We start from the raw sequence: 18,158 nt of genomic DNA, 5'->3' as shown, positions 1-18,158 counted from the left end.
ACCTGGAAAGAGCCTGTTGCCAGGAAATGGAGCACTGATAGTACCTGCACAAGAGGGGGGATTACTGTTCTGCAACGGATAGCAGCTAGCAGATCAGGCTCCAATTGTGCACATAGCTCTGTGATTGTTGCCGTGTCCAGACGATAGGTGAGTATGATATGCCTGACCTCCAGTGTAGCCAAGTCCACAAGGGGTCTGCACACAGGTGCTTGCCTCCTCCTCCTGTTCCTCTGCAGTGACTGGTACCTATGTGACCCAAAAGTGAGATGGGAGTGACAACAGGACCTATGGACACACTACATCAGAGTACACGGAGCATGTATGTATGGTAGACACTAGATAAGTCTAGGCGTGTACAGTCGACACCAATGACGCACTTTGAAATCAATACATGTGTATTAGCAGTAGGAAATGGCAACCACCTGTCCTGTATGCAGGGACAGGTGGAAGTGACCTCACTCTGCCGGCGATAGTCGTCATGGCAGTAGGCGGTCTGTACCGCCTTGTAATTCCTCATTGGCCAACAAGGGGCTCTATGGAGTGCAGGAACCAATGATGATCAACACCGGTGGTGATGGTGTTCACTGCCACGGACATGACCGCCATTTTCTTCCAACTACTTCACTTGATTCCTGACTTTCCACTGGATGACATCTCCACTGCGTGTGCTGCTGTGACCTGTGTCTGGAACCTGCCATGGCCCGTGCTACAGGGGAAAGGGCCCCAGCCTTCATGTCGGAGGAGTTGGAGAGGCTTGTGGATGGGGTCCTACCCCTCTATGGACAGTTGTATGGGCCTCCAGACCAACAGGTGAGTACATAATGGGTATGTTGCATAAGACATGGCTGCATGTGGATGTAGGTGTGTCCTGGCAGTCTGATATTTGGGGGGTATGGCTGCAGGCAATGTGAATGGAGAGGTACGGGTGATGTGTGTGCCTGTTGAGGGGCAAATGTTGTATGTAGGCCATATGTGTGACAGGCTGGATTGTCTGATTCATGGTGTCCCTCTCTCTGTGTATCCTCTGCAGGTCAGCGCCCATCAGAAGAAGGGGATGTGGTGTGCCATCGCCCTAGGATGTGCGCACCATGGGGGTCCATAGCCGGCAGGGAACCCATTACAGGAAACGGTGGGAGGACCTGAGAGGCTGGGCCTGGAAGATTGGGGAGGCCCAGCTGGGGCAGGCCTCCCATTGAGGGAGGGTTGTCCATTGAAGCCTGACCCCCCCTAATTGCCCGCATACTGGCAGTGGCCAATCCTGTGTTGGATGGGCGCTTGAGGGCAGCAGAGCATTCACAAAGGGGTGAGTACAGTGTGTGTGAAATACATCATTTGTTGCCTGGCATGGGATTTAGGATTAGGGTACTAGTCAGTGGATGCCCCAATATGGCAGTTAAGACATTGCTGCGTGGTCCAGCTAAGGTATGTTGGGTGGTATGCATGATTAAAATTTCTAGATAGCTGGCTTTCCATGACAGACAGGGCTTAGTGGGTTCCAGTAGTGTGCAGATGGCAGTGTTTGGCTCCTACCTGCTGTAGTACCTAACCATTGGTTTGCCAGTGTGGTCCTTGCTGCCCATTCTTAGTCCCAGTGAGTGATAGTGATGTGAATGCCAACTGTGATGTTGGTGCTTTGATTGACCCTGTGCTCCCTTTCTTCAATCCCTCTCCTCTTTTGTCATCCTGTCCATCTGTTCATTAGCATCATCTGGCAAAGGAGCAAAGGCACCAACGAGTGAGGGAGCTGCAGCCCACGGGACCCAGGAGGCAGAGTCCACTGACGTCGAGGGGACCAGTGGGACGGAGGACAAGAGGAGCACCACAGGGAGACTGGAGCAACGATGACAGACTCTGATTCCTCCTCCGATGGGAGCTCACTAGTGGTGGCGGATCCCTCTGGAGCCAGCCCAGCTACTTCATCTTCTGCCACCCCCCTGTACCACACCACCCTCCCAGTAGCCCCCCACCCAGTTGCCCGTGCCCGCTCACCCAGGAGAGTGTGTGTCTCCTTTGCCCAAGGCACCTCAGGCCCCGCACCAGTCAGCCCTGCTGCCTCAGTGAGGAGGCTATTGACCTCCTGAGATCCATCTCTGTAGGGCAGTCAACCATAGTGAATGCCATCCAGGGGCTGGCATCCCAGATGCAGCAATGCAATGCCTTCCTGGAGGGCTTTCACAGTGGCTTGGTGGCCCTACAGAGATCGTTTCAGGCTCTGGCCTCCTCTCTGACGGCAGCCAGTGTCCCTGTTCCTTCCATCCCCCCTCCTACTAACTCTTCCCAATTCCTGTCTCTTCTCCTCCAACCCATCCCACGAACACATTCTGACAAACATGCACCCAAAACAACAATCAAGTATTGCACAGACAGACACAGGCAGCACACTTCAGTCCACAAGCATACAAACAGCCAATACATTGATGCACACACATCAGCCACTACCTCTACTGTCTCCCCCCTCCTCCTCCTCCCTCACAGTCACATCAACACTCACACCTGCATGCACAGCATCAACAGTCCCAGATCTTGACACCTGCACAGCCTTGCCCACAGTCACCAGGGCAGCAGACCCGCAGACATGCCCCCACACACCACATGCGCAGTCACCACCACCACCATCTCATGCAGAGCACCCACCTCACTTGTAGACACCACCACAACATCCATCCACACATCCTGTTTGACTCCCCCACCCTGACTGCCCTATCCCCTCCAAAGAAACACAACTGCTCCCACTCAGACCCCCAACAGCCATCCACCTCACACACGCAGACTGTCCATGCACCTACACCCAAGTCCAGCACACCTCCTCCTCCTACAACCACTCCCTCTACCTCCATTCCCATCCCTCCTCCCAAGCCCCACCCTATTGGTCCTAAAAAGCTTTTCCTCTCCCACCTTGACTTCTTCCCTCCCCCTCCCCCGTCTTGCCCATAAGAGAAAAGTCTCACCCACCCCAGCCCAGTACCTCCAGCACCAAATCCAGCCCTGTTCCTCCCCTAAGACATCAGCTGCCACTAAGGGGCACAAGAGTGGCACTCAGGCCCCCTGCCCCAAGCCCACTCCTCCGCCCCCTAAACTAAATGGTAGAGACCCACCCCCTCCAAAACCCAAGCCCAAGGACACCCCTTCCAAAAAGAAGCTCCCCTACCACCCCCCAACCCCTGCCCCCTGAGGTGCCTGCCTATTTCCAACATGATGCGCCTGCCGAGTGGAGTCCCGTTGTTGTCAGGAGTCAAGTTGGGACCTTGAACGTTGCCCTGTGGACTTTTTTGGGCTTTGGCCTGGCCAATGTGCCTGCTTGTACATATTTTCTTCATCATGTTTTAGCTTCACGCTCGTTATCCAACAGGATTACAGTGGTTGGACCAGAGGTATGTGTCCTAGCTTTCTTTGCTCCTGGGGAATGTTGCGGTCGATTGACACTGCAGATTGCTCTGGGGGTGTGGTGTGTGTTTCTGGTGTGTGTTGTGTGTGTGTGTCACTCTCCCCTCTCTCCCTCTCTTGTGTGCTAGGGGGCTGTACTCCCCATTATCGTCTTCATCGGCGTTGGTGCTCCTGGACAGCCATGGCATGGTACAGCATCGGGAAGACTTGCAGTTCTGATTCCATGGCGGTCTCTTGCTGACGCCTCTGTGTCCCTGAAGGTGAGTGTCTTCTTTTATATGATGTATTTCCGAAGAGGCTTTTGGTGGCATTGCTACCACCCCGGAAATCCTGGCGGTCTGCTATGTCATAATATGGTGGGCGGATCCTTGTCTTCTGCCTGCCTGAAGAGGGCTACTGCATGTTCAGTGATCGTACCACACTGGCGGTTGGGGTGCTACATTGACTGTCTATGGAAGGGATCGCCGCCATGGTCATAATCTAGCAGTCATTATCGCAGGCCTGGTGGTGGAACTACCACCATCGCAGCCGTGGCGTTTACCTGACCGCCAATGTCATAATGACCACCATAACATTTAGAATAAAAAAAAATTATTTAAACATAAATAATAAAATACTGATACAAAATAGCTATAATTACAAACATTGTATACAGAAAAATGTACACATAACAACATAAATACGAATTAACAAAAGTGTACAAAGAAATCAGGAGTAAAAAACATATTAAGCTGTCTTTTAAAATTAATGAGTGTTTTTGGAGGTTTCCCGATTATTATGGCATTAATTTGCGGTATTTTGCTGTTACTATTTTTAATTCACACTGACTGCCACATTTCAGCTAAGAGGGGTGATGGAGCTCCTGCCAGCCCAACTGTGTTGTGAACGCATAATGCAATATTTTGGAGCATCAATATTTGAGCAACTTGACAAGAACTGGTCATTGTCATTTAGACAGGTTTTCTGCTGTGTGCAGCCTGCCTTCCGTTGCTTATGGTGCCCTTTTGAGTATGCACTGCAAGTGTGTCTTGCTTTGTGACATTTACTTTCTGTGGACAGTAATCTAATGCTGTTCGCAATGACGGTTCATTGATGGAGTTATCCCATGAGATTGTGGTTGCCACATGACACCTTCTATGAACCGCCCTTTGTGGATCTAGAAGATTCTGGTGCCCCAACATTTGGCACAGCATGGAGTGCTGCCTCCTCAACAGTGGTTACAGCTGAGGCACTGGATCACATGTGCTCCTTCCACCATTTGAACGAGGCTTTGGTGGTTTTACCTTCTGCCAGAGTGGGTCTACTCTGGATTCTATCTCCACTAATGTGTTTGATGACCTCATGAGCGATTCTGATAATTTTTAATTGCCACCTTTTTTCAACAAATTGACTTGTTTTATTTCGACTTTTAGCTCTGGCCTGGTCTACTTTGCATAATGGACATTTTGGGGGTCATTCTGACCCCCGCGGGCGGCGGGAGCCGCCATATGGCCGCTCCGCGGTCGAAAGACCGCGGAGGCCATTCTGGCTTTCCTGCTGGGCTGGCGGGCGACCGCCAGAAGGTCGCCCGCCAGCCCAGCGGGAAACCCCTCCCCATGAGGAAGCCGGCTCCGAATGGAGCCGGCGGAGTGGGTATGTGCGACGGGTGCAGTGGCACCCGTCGCGTATTTCAGTGTCTGCAAAGCAGACACTGAAATACATAGTGGGGCCCTCTTACGGGGGCCCCACAACACCCCATACCGCCATCCTGTTCCTGGCGGGCGACCCGCCAGGAACAGGATGGCGGTATGGGGTGTCAGAATCCCCATGGCGGCGCAGCAAGCTGCGCCGCCATGGAGGATTCTGCAGGACAGCCGAAAACCGGCGGGAGACCGCCGGTTTTCCTGTTCTGACCGTGGCTGAACCGCCGCGGTCAGAATGTCCTGAGGGGCACCGCCAGCCTGTGGGCGGTGCTCCCGCCGACCCTGGCCCCGGCGGTCCGTGACCGCCAGGGTCAGAATGACCCCCTTTATCTTTTTAATGTATATATTACATTTGCTTTTAAGTTAGTTGTTTTATAATTTTTATTATTTTAACTCCTGGCCCCGACGCTCCTGCATCGGCAAAGGGAGGGTATTGTGAATTCTCCATAGTGCCTGGGTTCGACACCCTCATTTTAGCATTAGGCCCATGGCTTGTGTCTTTTACACATAGACAGGTTTTTCTCAGTTCATATATTTTAGTACAGCTAACTTTTAGCTCATTGTTTTTATATTTTAATCAGTTGCTTCAGACAGAGAAGACATAGGGGGTCATTAGAACATTGGCTGTAAAAGCCGCTTACCGCCGTGCAGAAGACTGCAAACACACCGCCGCGGCTACGGAATTCCGCCACGGTCATTATGACCCACAGCTCGGAATCCGCCAAAATCCAAACACCCACACAAGTCCCCCACACCAAAGGTCAGTGATAAACTGGCGATAACAAAACCTCCACCGTCACACCAACAGGAATACGGCCACACTATCACGACCCACGAATCCACGCGGCGGTCTTTCAACCGCGGTATTCATTTGGCGGTACACACCGCCGCGCTCAAAATACACACACATTTACAAAACACATCCACATTGGACAATTCAAAATACACACACCAGATACACATACACACACCACTCCCACACATCCAATACAATGTAAAACACACACCCACATCACCCACAAACCCTTACGTCAACAATTGCGACAGAAGGCCAGAGAGAGACACCACCAGAAAGAACAATAGCATCCACAGGCACCCTATACCATCACTCACACAACATCCAAGCACCTCACACAACACACCTCTAAATATCACCCCACACATCACAACACATACCAACCCACACATCACCCACACCACCCCATGGCCCCGCAAAGACACCCGAGGTTCTCTGAGGAGGAGCTCAGGGTCATGGTGGAGGAAATCATCCGGGTAGAGCCACAGCTATTCGGATCACAGGTGCAGCACACCACCATAGCTAGGAAGATGGAGCTATGGCGAAGAATCGTGGACAGGGTCAACACAGTGGGACAGCATCCAAGAACACGAGATGACATCAGGAAGAGGTGGAACGACCTACGGAGGAAGGTGCATTCCGTGGTCACAAGACACCAGCTTGCGGTTCAGAGGACTGGCGGCGGACCCCCACCTCCTCCCCCAGAACTAACAACATGGGAGGAGCAGGTCTTGGCTATACTGCATGCTGAGGGCCTCGCAGGAGTGGCTGGAGGAATGGACTCTGGTAAGGCAAATCTTTCACTACTTCATCCCCCACCCACCTGCATGCTATCACATACCCCCACCCTCACCCCCATCACTCCAACTCCTCACGTATGTCCCAATATCACAACCACACATCCCAAACAAAAGCCCTGCATGCAACACCAAAGCATGGACACCCATCACCAAAGCATATCCACTGCACATACCCATACACCCCCCTAAACCATTAATACACACGACCTACACAGGAATGCAAGCACTGGGGTACAGGGTCACCCACCAATTGCACACCATGGCACACACAGATGCAATAATCATGTCTTTAAACCCCTGCAGGACCCCTACCCAACGTCACTGGACAGGAGGGTCCAGACATGCCCACTCCCCCCACAGACGAGGCCCACAGTGATGACAGCAGCTCTGTCCAACTGGATCAAGATGACCAGCCCGGCCCATCTGGGACCTCGGGACAGTCAGTTCCCCTCCCACTGGCACAGGCCACTACAGAGCTACCCCCCTATGGAAACACCAGGACAGTACCCACCCCGCGGGCTCATCCCTCTGTCCCCAGGACACGTCAATCAGCAGTGTGTCCACCACTACAGGGAACCCAGGCTAACCCACCACCCCAACAACACCAGGGACCTGTGGGCAGTGGCAGTGGGCACACAGTTCAGGGGACAGAGGCACAGGAACACAGGGGAACTGGGAGGGTTGCTGTGAGACATGGGGGAGACAGGCCCAGGGAACCCACTGTCCATGAGGCCCTCTCCAACATCATGGGAGCCTACCGCCATTCCCAGGAGACGATGGCAACGGTACTGGCCAAGTTTCAGGAGACCCAGCGGCTGCAGGGGGAACAGTATCTGGGATTCAGGGAGGAACTCAAATCCATCAATTCCACCATGGGCACCATTGTAGGGGTGCTGAAGGAACTCGTCAACACCAGGAGGGATACTGTGGCACAACAAGCGGCCCCTGACACTAGCCTGGACGATGAACTGCCCACCACCTCCGCCGGCGCTAGTGGACAGGAGGCACCGCCACAGGACCACGACACCAGCACCCCACCCCCTGCAGATGGAGAACCACCCGCAAGTGGTCCCTGAGATCCAGGACAAAGACAGAGAACAATGCCAAAACCCCCGCCAAGAAATTAGACCACCCTGAATGTCATCCTTCTGTCCCACTTTGTCACCCTGTCCATACTTAAACTGCCCCAGCTCCACTTGCAATTGTGTATTTGCAATAACTAAGGGAAATAGCAATGTCCATTGAATTGTCAACATAGCTATGTCACACAGCTCTAGTCCATGCGGAAACAAAGCAGATGTCACACAGTGGGACCCACATCTGTGAAATCATAAGGGAAAGTGACAACTCAGTGACCATAAACTGGGTGAAAATGACAGATGAGATGCGAGTACAATTAAATCAGAATTAGCAGGCAGTGTTGTCTTCTTACCTGTGTCTCACTGGAAGTATTGGTGGATCACCGTGTTCCTGTTGTCTATGTACTCTTCTTCTGCTTCCTCTTCACTGTCTACAGGCTCCACAGCTGCCACAACACCTAGGGTCCATGTCCTCACCTAATAGCCATACACGGTGCCTCTGGAGTTGCCCCATCACATAAGGGATGCTGCTATTCCTCAGAATGTAAGCGTCATGCACTGAGCCAGGAAATTTGGCATTCACATGGGAGATGCACTGGTTGGCCAAACACACCATCTGCACATTCATCGAATGGTAACTCTTCTGGTTTCTGTACACCTGTTCACTCCTGCGTGGGGGTACCAAGGCCACATGTGTCCCATCAATGGCACCTATGATGTTGGGGATATGTCCCAGGGCATAGAAGTCACCTTTCACTGTAGGCAAATCCTCCACCTGAGGGAAAACGATGTAGCTCCGCATGTGTTTCAGCGGGGCAGACAACACTCTGGACAACACGTTGGAAAACATAGTCTGGGACATCCCTGATGCTATGGCCACTGTTGTTTGAAAAGACACACTTGCTAGGAAATGGAGTACTGACAGCATCTGCACTTGAGGGGGGATTCCTGTGAGATGGCGGACAGCTGACATCAGGTCTGGCTCCAACTGGGTAAACAGTTCCAGGATTGTGGTACGATCAAGTCTGTAGGTGATGATCACATGTCGCTCCTCCATCGTCGACAGGTCCACCAGCGGTCTGTACACCGGAGGATGCTGCCATCTCCTCACCTGCCCCAGCGGACATTGCCTATGGAGGAGAACAGCGAGCAGAGAGTCAACCAACTCTGAGGTACGTAAACACAACTTAATCGGAAAATGTTTGCAAATTGGCATATGGCTGTATTAGTGTTTAAGCAAGGCCTAGATATGTGTGACGCAGTCCAAATGCCATGTGGGCCCCTGAAATGGCGGCTGCCTGACCTGTAAAGGGGGACAAGGGGGTATGAGGTAACGGCGCTGGCGTTGTACACCGTCGCGGTAGGCGGTCTAAGACCGCGGCGCAATCCTGCATTAGTTAACATTGGACCCTATGGGTTCCAGGAGCCAATGACGATGTATGCCGGCGGTGCCGGTACGGTATGCCGCGGATGTGACCGCCATTTTCTCTCTGATCAATCACTTGATACCTGATCTTCAACAGGAGAGGACCTACACTGCAAGTGCTGCTGTGACCTCAGTCTGGGAGAGACAAATGCTCGTGTGGGGGAAGGGCCCCTGCCTTCAGCATGGAGGAGTTGGAGAAACTAGTGGATGGGGTCCTCCCCCAGTACACGCTACTCTACGGTCCTCCAGACAAACAGGTGTGTACACTGTGAGCATGCTGTATGGGCAATGGCTGTTTGGAGTGGTGTGGATGAAAGATGGGGGGGAGAATGAGGCGTGCATGAAACGACGGTGAGTGCATGTGCGTCATGGCAAGGGTAGGGATGCGGGCCAATGACTGTGACGGTGCAGACGGTTATATCTTCTCCTTTTCCCCTGTACTATTCCTGTAGGTCAGCGCCCACCAGAAGAAGGATATTTGGAGTGCCATCGCCAAGGAAGTCCTGACCCTGGGGGTCTACCACAGACGGAGCACCCACTGCCGTAAAAGATGGGAGGACATTCGCCCCTGGAGCAAGAAGACTGCGGAGGCCCAGCTGGGGATGGCCTCCCAACGTGGGAGGGGTGCCTGTGGCACCATGACCCGCCTGATGTTCCAGATCCTGGCGGTGGCGTACCCGGAGTTGGATGGGCACTTGAGGGCATCACAGCAGCCCCAACGGGGTGAGTACACTCTCATTCAGCTGATTCAGCGCGCATTGTAGGTGTCTGGGTGGGGGAGGTGGGCTGTGGGTTCCCCTAGGCCAGGGCGAGTTTAGTGGGCAAGGTCCCTTCTGAAGGCAGGCCCTGTGGCACCCCACCCCACCTGTGTACAGAGCCAACTACACCTAGTCAGGCTCTTGTGACATCCATGAGTGCAGCAATCGGGCATAGCCTTGTAACCCATGTCCCTGTGATTGATTAGGGAACTCCAAGTGCACGGCATGGTGCAGGGGGCTTCTGTGTCTGTAGTGTCCGCCAACGGTAGCGGTATTGCATGCACTCAACATGTCTTTCTTCTTTCTTCCCCCCCTTTTTGTGGTCTCCCTGTTCTTGTGTGCATTAGCATCATCAGACGGAGGAGCAGTGGCACCGGAGCAGGAGGGAGCTGCATCCCACATGGCCCTGGAGGGCGACACAATGGAGTCTGAATTCACTAGTGGGACAGAGGGTGAGGGGAGCTCCACGGCGGGGACAGGAGCTGAGACCAGCGATACAGACTCCTCCTCTGATGGGAGCTCCCTTGTAGTGGCTGGCCCATCTGTGCCCCCCGCATCTACAGGTACAGCCGCCACCCCCCTCCAGCACTGCCCCCTCAGCGTTTGCCCCGTGCCCGCTCACCCAGGAGGGTGGGCATCTCCTTTGCCCCAGGCACCTCATCCCCTGCCCCTGTCACCCCTGCTGCCCTCAGTTAGGAGGCCATTGACCTTCTCAGGTCCCTCACTGTTGGGCAGTCTACCATTTTGAATGTCATCCAGGGTGTAGAGAGGCAGTTGCAACAAACCAATGCATACCTGGAGGGCATTCATTCTGGTCAGGCAGCCCAACAGCGAGCTTTTCAGACTCTGGCCTCAGCACTGATGGCAGCAATTGTCCCTGTCTCTAGCCTCTCCCCTTCAACTTCCTCCACCCAGACTCAAACCCCTGTACCTCAGCCTATGCCAAGCACACCATCAGACCAGCATGCACACACGTCAACACACAAGGGAAGCTCAGGCAAACATAAGCAGCACACATCCCACAGGCACTCACGCAAGCATCATACACATGCAGACATACCAACATCCACTGCATCCACTGTGTCCCCCTCCTCCTTGTCTCCCTCCTCCCTCCCTGTCTCATCTCCACTCACACCTGCATGCACTACATCGTCAGCCACTACCTCCCTCACCAGCACACCCACCACCACACCCCGCTCACGTGCACTCACCACCCCCACTACCATTCACACATCCCCTGTGTCCTCTCCCAGTGTGTCTGTGAGCCCACCTCAAAAGGTACACAAACGCAGCCACACACCCACCCAACAGCCATCCACCTCACGACAGCCTCCAATCCATGCACCTTCACCCAAAGTCACCAAACGTACACCTCCTACAACCACTACCTCTTCCTCCACTCCCAAACCCCCTCCATCTACCAGTCCCAGTGTGCCCAAAAAACTTTTCCTGTCCAACCTTGAGCTCTTTCCCTCACCTACCCCACCCCTTCAATCTCCTAGGGCCCTCCTCTCCAGGTCCCAACCCAGCGCCTCAGCCACAACATCTGCGGGGACAGTGGTGCCAGTAGTAACCGGCTTCTGGAGTGCGCCAGGCAGCAGGGCAGCCAGTGTGGCAAGGAGCCAGAGCACGGACAGTCCCCCACCTCAAAAGCATAAAAAGTTGGCCAGTGCCCGGCGGGAGGGAGGAAAAAATCTTCCCCCAAAGCCGCTCCCAGGGGTACAGTATGGAGTGTGGAGACAGCTGCGCCACCATCCAAGGTGGGGAAGGGGGCACAGTAAAACCAACAAGTCTAGGAAAACCTGCACGGTGGACAAGACCGCAACAAGCACTGCTGCCAAGGACACCGCCGCCACCAGCACTGCTGCCAAGGACACCGCCTCCACCAGCACCGCTGAACAGGACACCGCCGCCACCAGCACCGCTGCCAAGGACACCGCCGCCACCAGCACCGCTGAACAGGACACCGCCGCCACCAGCACCGCTGAACAGGACACCGCCACCACCAGCACCGCTGCCAAGAACACCACCGCCACCAGCACCGCTGAACAGGACATCGCCGCCACCAGCACCGCTGAACAGGACACCACTGCAACCAGCACCACTGCCAAGGACACCGCCGCCACCAGCACCGCTGAACAGGACACCGCCGCCACCAGCACTGCTGCCAATGACACCGCCGCCACCAGCACCGCTGAACAGGACACCGCCGCCACCAGCACCGCTGAACAGGACACCACCGCAACAAGCACCGCAGGCCAGTGAGCGCCAAAGATTCCGACGCTACTGAGGCCGCCACGAGCAGGATGAAGCACTCTGGGCACAAAGCCCCCTCCAGAACCAGTGGAGAGATACATCCACTACCTCAGTCCTTGGCAGGATGAAGCAGTCTGGGCGCAAAGCCCCCTCCAGAACCAGTGGAGAGATCCATCCACTGCCTCAGTCCTTGGCAGGATGAAGCACTCTGGGCACAAAGTCCCCTCCAGAACCAGTGGAGTATCACATCCACTACCTCAGTCCTTGGCAGGATGAAGCGCTCTGGGCACATATCCCCCTCCAGAACCAGTGGAGAGATCCATCCACTACCTCAGTCCTTGGCAGGATGAAGCACTCTGGGCACAAAGCCCCCTCCAGAACCAGTGGAGACTGTTATCCACTTGAGAGACTGTGGCTTTGCACTCCCCAGGATGCAGCAGTGGGCAACCCACCCACTGTAGAGACTTAAGAGACTGTGGCTTTGCACTCCCCAGGATGCAGCAGTGGGCAACCCACCCACTGTAGAGACTTGAGAGACTGTGGCTTTGCACTCCCCAGGATGCAGCAGTGGGCAACCCACCCACTGTAGAGACTTGAGAGACTGTGGCTTTGCACTCCCCAGGATGCAGCAGTGGGCAACCCACCCACTGTAGAGACTTGAGAGACTGCGGCTTTGCATTCCCCAGGATATATCAATGAGCATGGAGCCACCTCGTGGATCTGGTGTCGTGCACTCATCAGGGCCGATTCCGTTCCCCCTGAGGTGCCTGTTTTATTTCTATCTGATGCCCCAGCAGTGTTCTCTCCGTCTTGTTCAGGTATTGAGTGTGGGCCTCGCCCATGCATTTTGGGCCCTGTGGTCCACAGACTATGATGGTGGAATCCCTTGGACTTGTATTCTTAGTGTATATATTTGTTTATAGTGTGAATATCTTTATATATGTATATATTTTTTATTCATGTATTTGAATATATTAAAATCATTCGACTCATTTCCTTTTGTCCTTGCATTCTTTCAGGGGGGATTGACGGGTGTAACTATATTGTATCATGATGTATTAGTGTGTGTGTTGTCGTGGGTGAGGGTGCGGGTGGGGGTGTTGCGTGTGTGTGTGACATTCTTTTTTCCCTCCCCTGTGTCGTAGGTGCAGTACTCACTGTGGTCTTCGCCGCCGTCTTTGTTGTTCCTGGTAGAGAAGCAGGAAGATAAAGGCTGGCAGTATCTGGAGCTTGGGTTCCATGGTGTCCTGATTCCTCATGGGGTGTGTAGAGGTGAGCGTTTTACCTTCCAAGTCCTGTTCCCGCCGTGTTTTTGTTCGCAGTGAATCCGCACCGGAAAAGGTGGCGGATTGGACTGTTGTAATTCTGTGGGCGGTACATTGTCCTCCGCCTGTCTGTTGGCGGTTACCGCCGCAGTGTTTGTACCGCCTTGGCGGTCGGAGTGTTAAAGTGGCTGTCTTTGTTGGCGGTCTTACCGCCGCTTCAACACCGACTGCCAGGGTTGTAATGACCACCATAGTTGTTTGTGCTGCATATTTTATCAGCTCTTTGTACACATTCCACTTTATGCCCGCTTCCAAGGCTGTCATGTTCTGTACATGATATTCTAACATGTATTACCACTCCAGGAGCTCAGACGTCAGTCCCCAACTCCTAGACACATTAGTACATCAGGCCTGTTCTTAGAACACAGTATGGTTTATTATATAGCCACCAGATAGTCCTATGGAGGACAGAGGGCATTCCAGTCATGGCCATCCTGGAGAGCATCCATTGACAGCTTTGCTGAGCCTGGTGCTGACTCTTTAGCTACCCAAGAGTATTGTTCTTCACACAACAGGAAGAACCTTGCCAGCCTCTTCAGGTATGGGATTGGGGTCCCTGCTTTAGATTAGGAAAGGCAGAAGGGTTACCACCGTAATGCTCTCAGATTTCTGACCCAGGGTGTAGGTAGGAATCTACAAGCTTTGAGGACAATACAAAGATGGTGGGGTTGTTTATCTGCTTCAAACTAATTGTAATGATGATCACTGTTTTATGTTCTATCATTTATTATTGCAATAAATGCACTGAAATCCATTCTGCATCTTGTATTCTGCCTTGGCATGTGTGAGTCTCTGAATAACTGAGCAAAAGGGGTTCACCACTCCCTGAGGAGTCAGATTGTCAGGTTTAGGTTGCCACAAATCACCTTTCCTTTTCTAAGATTGGGTGAGATGCTGAGGGACAGCCAGGAGTTAGGCCGTCAGCTTTCAGACAGTGCAGGACTGACTCAGTCACCCATACTCGTTGGTGCTGCCGCCCTAAAACATGCAATCTAATTACCAAAATAGGAACCCAACAACAAATGTGTCACTTAGCATACCATCAATGCGCCTATTTGTGAAGCAGATCAGACATTGGGAGTCCATGTTCTGTCCTCAGCAGCACTAGGTGGCTATGAGACTTTGAGCAGCTGTAGTAGTTACATAGAGACACAGTGAGTATTGTGAGAAAAAGTCAAGGCCAGCTTTCCTACAGCTGCTGTTTCTTTACTCCGATAACAAGTGATCTACAAACTTTGGCAGGCTTTCTGAAATTATTCCCAACAATTAACCCACATATGACTTCCTGTTCACAAATTTCACAATTGCTTCACCCTCCCTAATATTTCTGGCATTGATGTAGTCCACGCCCTGGCTTAGCCTCAACAAGAACCACTTAAAACATTAATGGAGTTTGCAAGTGCAGAGCCTAGTCCACCGAGAGGCTTAAAGCTTTATTTTGTACTTTGTTTCTGATTTAGTTATAAAGTGTGGATATAGAACAGAGGCTGCTTCAGAATGTACACCACAAATTACATAAAATCCTTTGAGCCAGAATAGCTCTATGTACAGAGCAAACACAAAACATTTAGGACTAGAAAAACATTCAAAAAGTTTAACAAATCACCCAATACGAAGAGACGGAAGTAAAACATACGAGTATGAAAGCTGTAGGTGTCCCTATTGTGTGCACATGCAAATGTAGTAATGAATGACTGTAGAAAGGAGGTGGCGGGGGTGTCAATGGGAGATCACATCCCGAGGACTACAGCTTCAGTTTGACCCTGCATGCCAAAAAGCATAGGATTTAGACTCTGCTCATTGATTACTATTGGTTGGCGTTTTTGTCTCTCACTTAGTTGTTTCTCGTTTGCTGATTTGCCTTCCTACCTTTACAAACAAGTATTGACAAGCTAGTGGCTTTGCACTCTCTTTATAAAAGTGAAACCTATTGGCTTTGCAATGCTTGTTTTTCAATATGATGTCAGTTGGCTAAAAAGCCAGAACTTTTTAAAAGTGTGTCACACTATTCACTATTGCAGTCTCTATACCACAAAGTGTTTCTAAACTTTAGGCCCAAACCTTACTAAACTGAGGAAATGAATAAACAACTCTCAGAACAACTGTGCTTCACTTCAGCAGTGCTGGACTTTCATCCAAGCCTCTTTTTCTAAAAGTAATTCCTCTACATTTGTGCACCAATATATGCATGCTGTTACAGTTTTGTTTCACCTGGATCTTAATGGGGAAAACAGAGGCAGGCATGATGAACAGTCCCCACAAGCAATTTGTTAAAGATGAAGTCCACGGGTGACTCCAGCGTTAGAAGCCTGCTCCAATGCATTAAAGTGCTATAGTTAGCCCGCCTCATTCAGCCGCCACATCTACTTAGCCCCAGTAGTGAATACTGTTACCAGCAACTGTGACGTAGTTCAAGAACACACTCAGACCTGATCAGGTTAGAGATTCGCTTATCTAACCGTGCTTCTGTGTCACCAAGGCATTGATGGCTGATGACCAATGAGGTGTGAAAGCCCTCTGCTCCAGTCTCAGCACTGCTTCATCATCAGGCGTTGGAATTCTGCGAGCAGTGCTGTGAGGCAGGTCACTGTGACATTCACTCTGCCACTGGTTTCATTAGAGTTGTCTGTCTTATCTGTCATTCCGAGCTTTGGGCATACTTACAAGCCCCATGCACCCCCGGTGCATCACTTTGTGTGTCGCACCAGTGGTGTCACTTTGTGTGATGCACCGGCAGCGCATACTGCACACCCATATCTACAAGGCCTTGCAAAGCACCTTTGTGTGGCTTTTCCTGGCCTGGTAGATATGGTGTAAGGCAACTCAGTGCAAGTCACTGTGTTTCCTTACACAGCGTCAGGGGGGTGTTCCATGGGCCTTGCGGTAGGTTTTCCCATTCATCACCCATGGGTTTTGATGCATTTCCAGATTTACAAGAATCTGTAAACCTGGGAATGCATCAAAACTGTACGTCTGCCCAGGGCAGGCGCAGTACAGAGACAAATCTTTTCTTCTCCTCATTGTTTTCTCTTTCCATGTGTACTACATTCTGCACCACACATGGAAAGAGGAAAATGACTCCTAGGGTTGTTTTTGTGCAAGAAGGTGTCCCTCCCTGCACAATCACAATCCTGCTGACAATGCAGACACCCTTGTGACATGGTGCAAGAGTGCCTGGATTGGTGCTAGGCAGCAATTTGTGTGCCAGGTGAAAAGGACAGAAATGCACTGTTTCTTGTAAATACAGTGCATTTCTGTCCTTTCGAATTAGTGTAGAGCAGAGCAGCAGAAAGGCTTGTTGCGCTACCCTATACCAAGTCCTTGTAAACAGGCCGCTCAGTGTGTTGAGGCTTGTCATACTTTGATACCAATCAGTGTCCAAAGGAGACATCCAGGTCAGCATGGGCAGGTCATATAATACCACAGTCTAATCAGGGCTCAATTTGCTGCATCATAACTTGCAAAGATCTCACTGACTGACAGCTAAAAGAAAAGTGTAGAGCCAGCCATCACAAAGGAGGAAAAAAAGATCACAGGCTCAACTTTTTCTTCATGTACTTTTTGTGACAATTACTGGTCATGCATTGATGATGAGACTTAATTTAAAATGTGTTGCTCTACAACACGAGATGTGTGGCACTTGGCAGGTCTGTGGTGGTAGGCACTAACCTGGTAGGCACTCGAAGCAAATATTTGAAAAAGCAGTTTTCCCCATGCTCTCTAAAATGACCTTGACTCTCACCAGAAATTCTGCAGACCCAAAACTAAGGCCCATATTTATGATTTGTGATGCAAAACTGTGTTAACGGAGTTTTGCGGCAAACAATTGAGCGCCGGCTTGCGTCATTCCAGAGCACTAGCCTTGTGCCATATTAATGAAAAGGTGCAAGCTGGTGCTAAGAATAGGCTAGCATAAAAAAAGACGCTAGCCAGAGGGGATGGCAGTATGGATTTTGGTGATATTGCGGCAGGAAATGATGCTAGGCTGGTTAGCGGCAAAAAAATTCAGCTAACCAGCCTTGCATCATTTTCTGACGCATTACCATGCAAAAATTACTCCTGTCTCAGTAAAGACAGGAATTATGGGCACCACCCCAATGGCCAGCACAGGGGTCTTGTCTCCCCTGGGCATGTCCATAAGACCCTGTGCCAAATACTCACCTATACCTACCTGGGATTGGAGTCCCCATCCTCTGGTGTCCCTCTGGTGTGGGTGGGGATGTTGCTTGGGGTGGGCATCTATGGGCCCATTCCATGGTGTTTGGCCATGGAAATGGGTCCACGGGTACCCTTACGCCTGGTCTGACTCAGGCGGTAAATAATGACGTTAAGTAGGCTTAGCATCATTATTTGGATCCGCCTCCCACCTATGCGTTATTTTTGCACAGGAGATAAATATGGCGCTAAGGGCTTAGATTCAGTTTTTGGACGGGAACGCCTAACTCTCATCTCATTGACCCAAGGTGGGTTTGCACATCCAGAAAATGAAGTAAACTCCAATACTTTGGGGCTAGACGGATCTGGCGTCAAAATATTAATATGGAGTTAAGTTTGTGCCGTTTTAGCATCAAAATAACTTATGCTAAAATGGACCATACAAAGTCTAAATATGACCCTAAGGCTCTCTGATAATGATAGCACTTGTTTCAGGG

Source organism: Pleurodeles waltl, chromosome 9, assembly GCF_031143425.1.
Source record: "Pleurodeles waltl isolate 20211129_DDA chromosome 9, aPleWal1.hap1.20221129, whole genome shotgun sequence".
Taxonomy (NCBI): Eukaryota; Metazoa; Chordata; class Amphibia; order Caudata; family Salamandridae; genus Pleurodeles; species Pleurodeles waltl.
The sequence above is the reverse complement of the archived record's forward strand: the minus strand, read 5'-3'. Positions refer to the sequence as shown.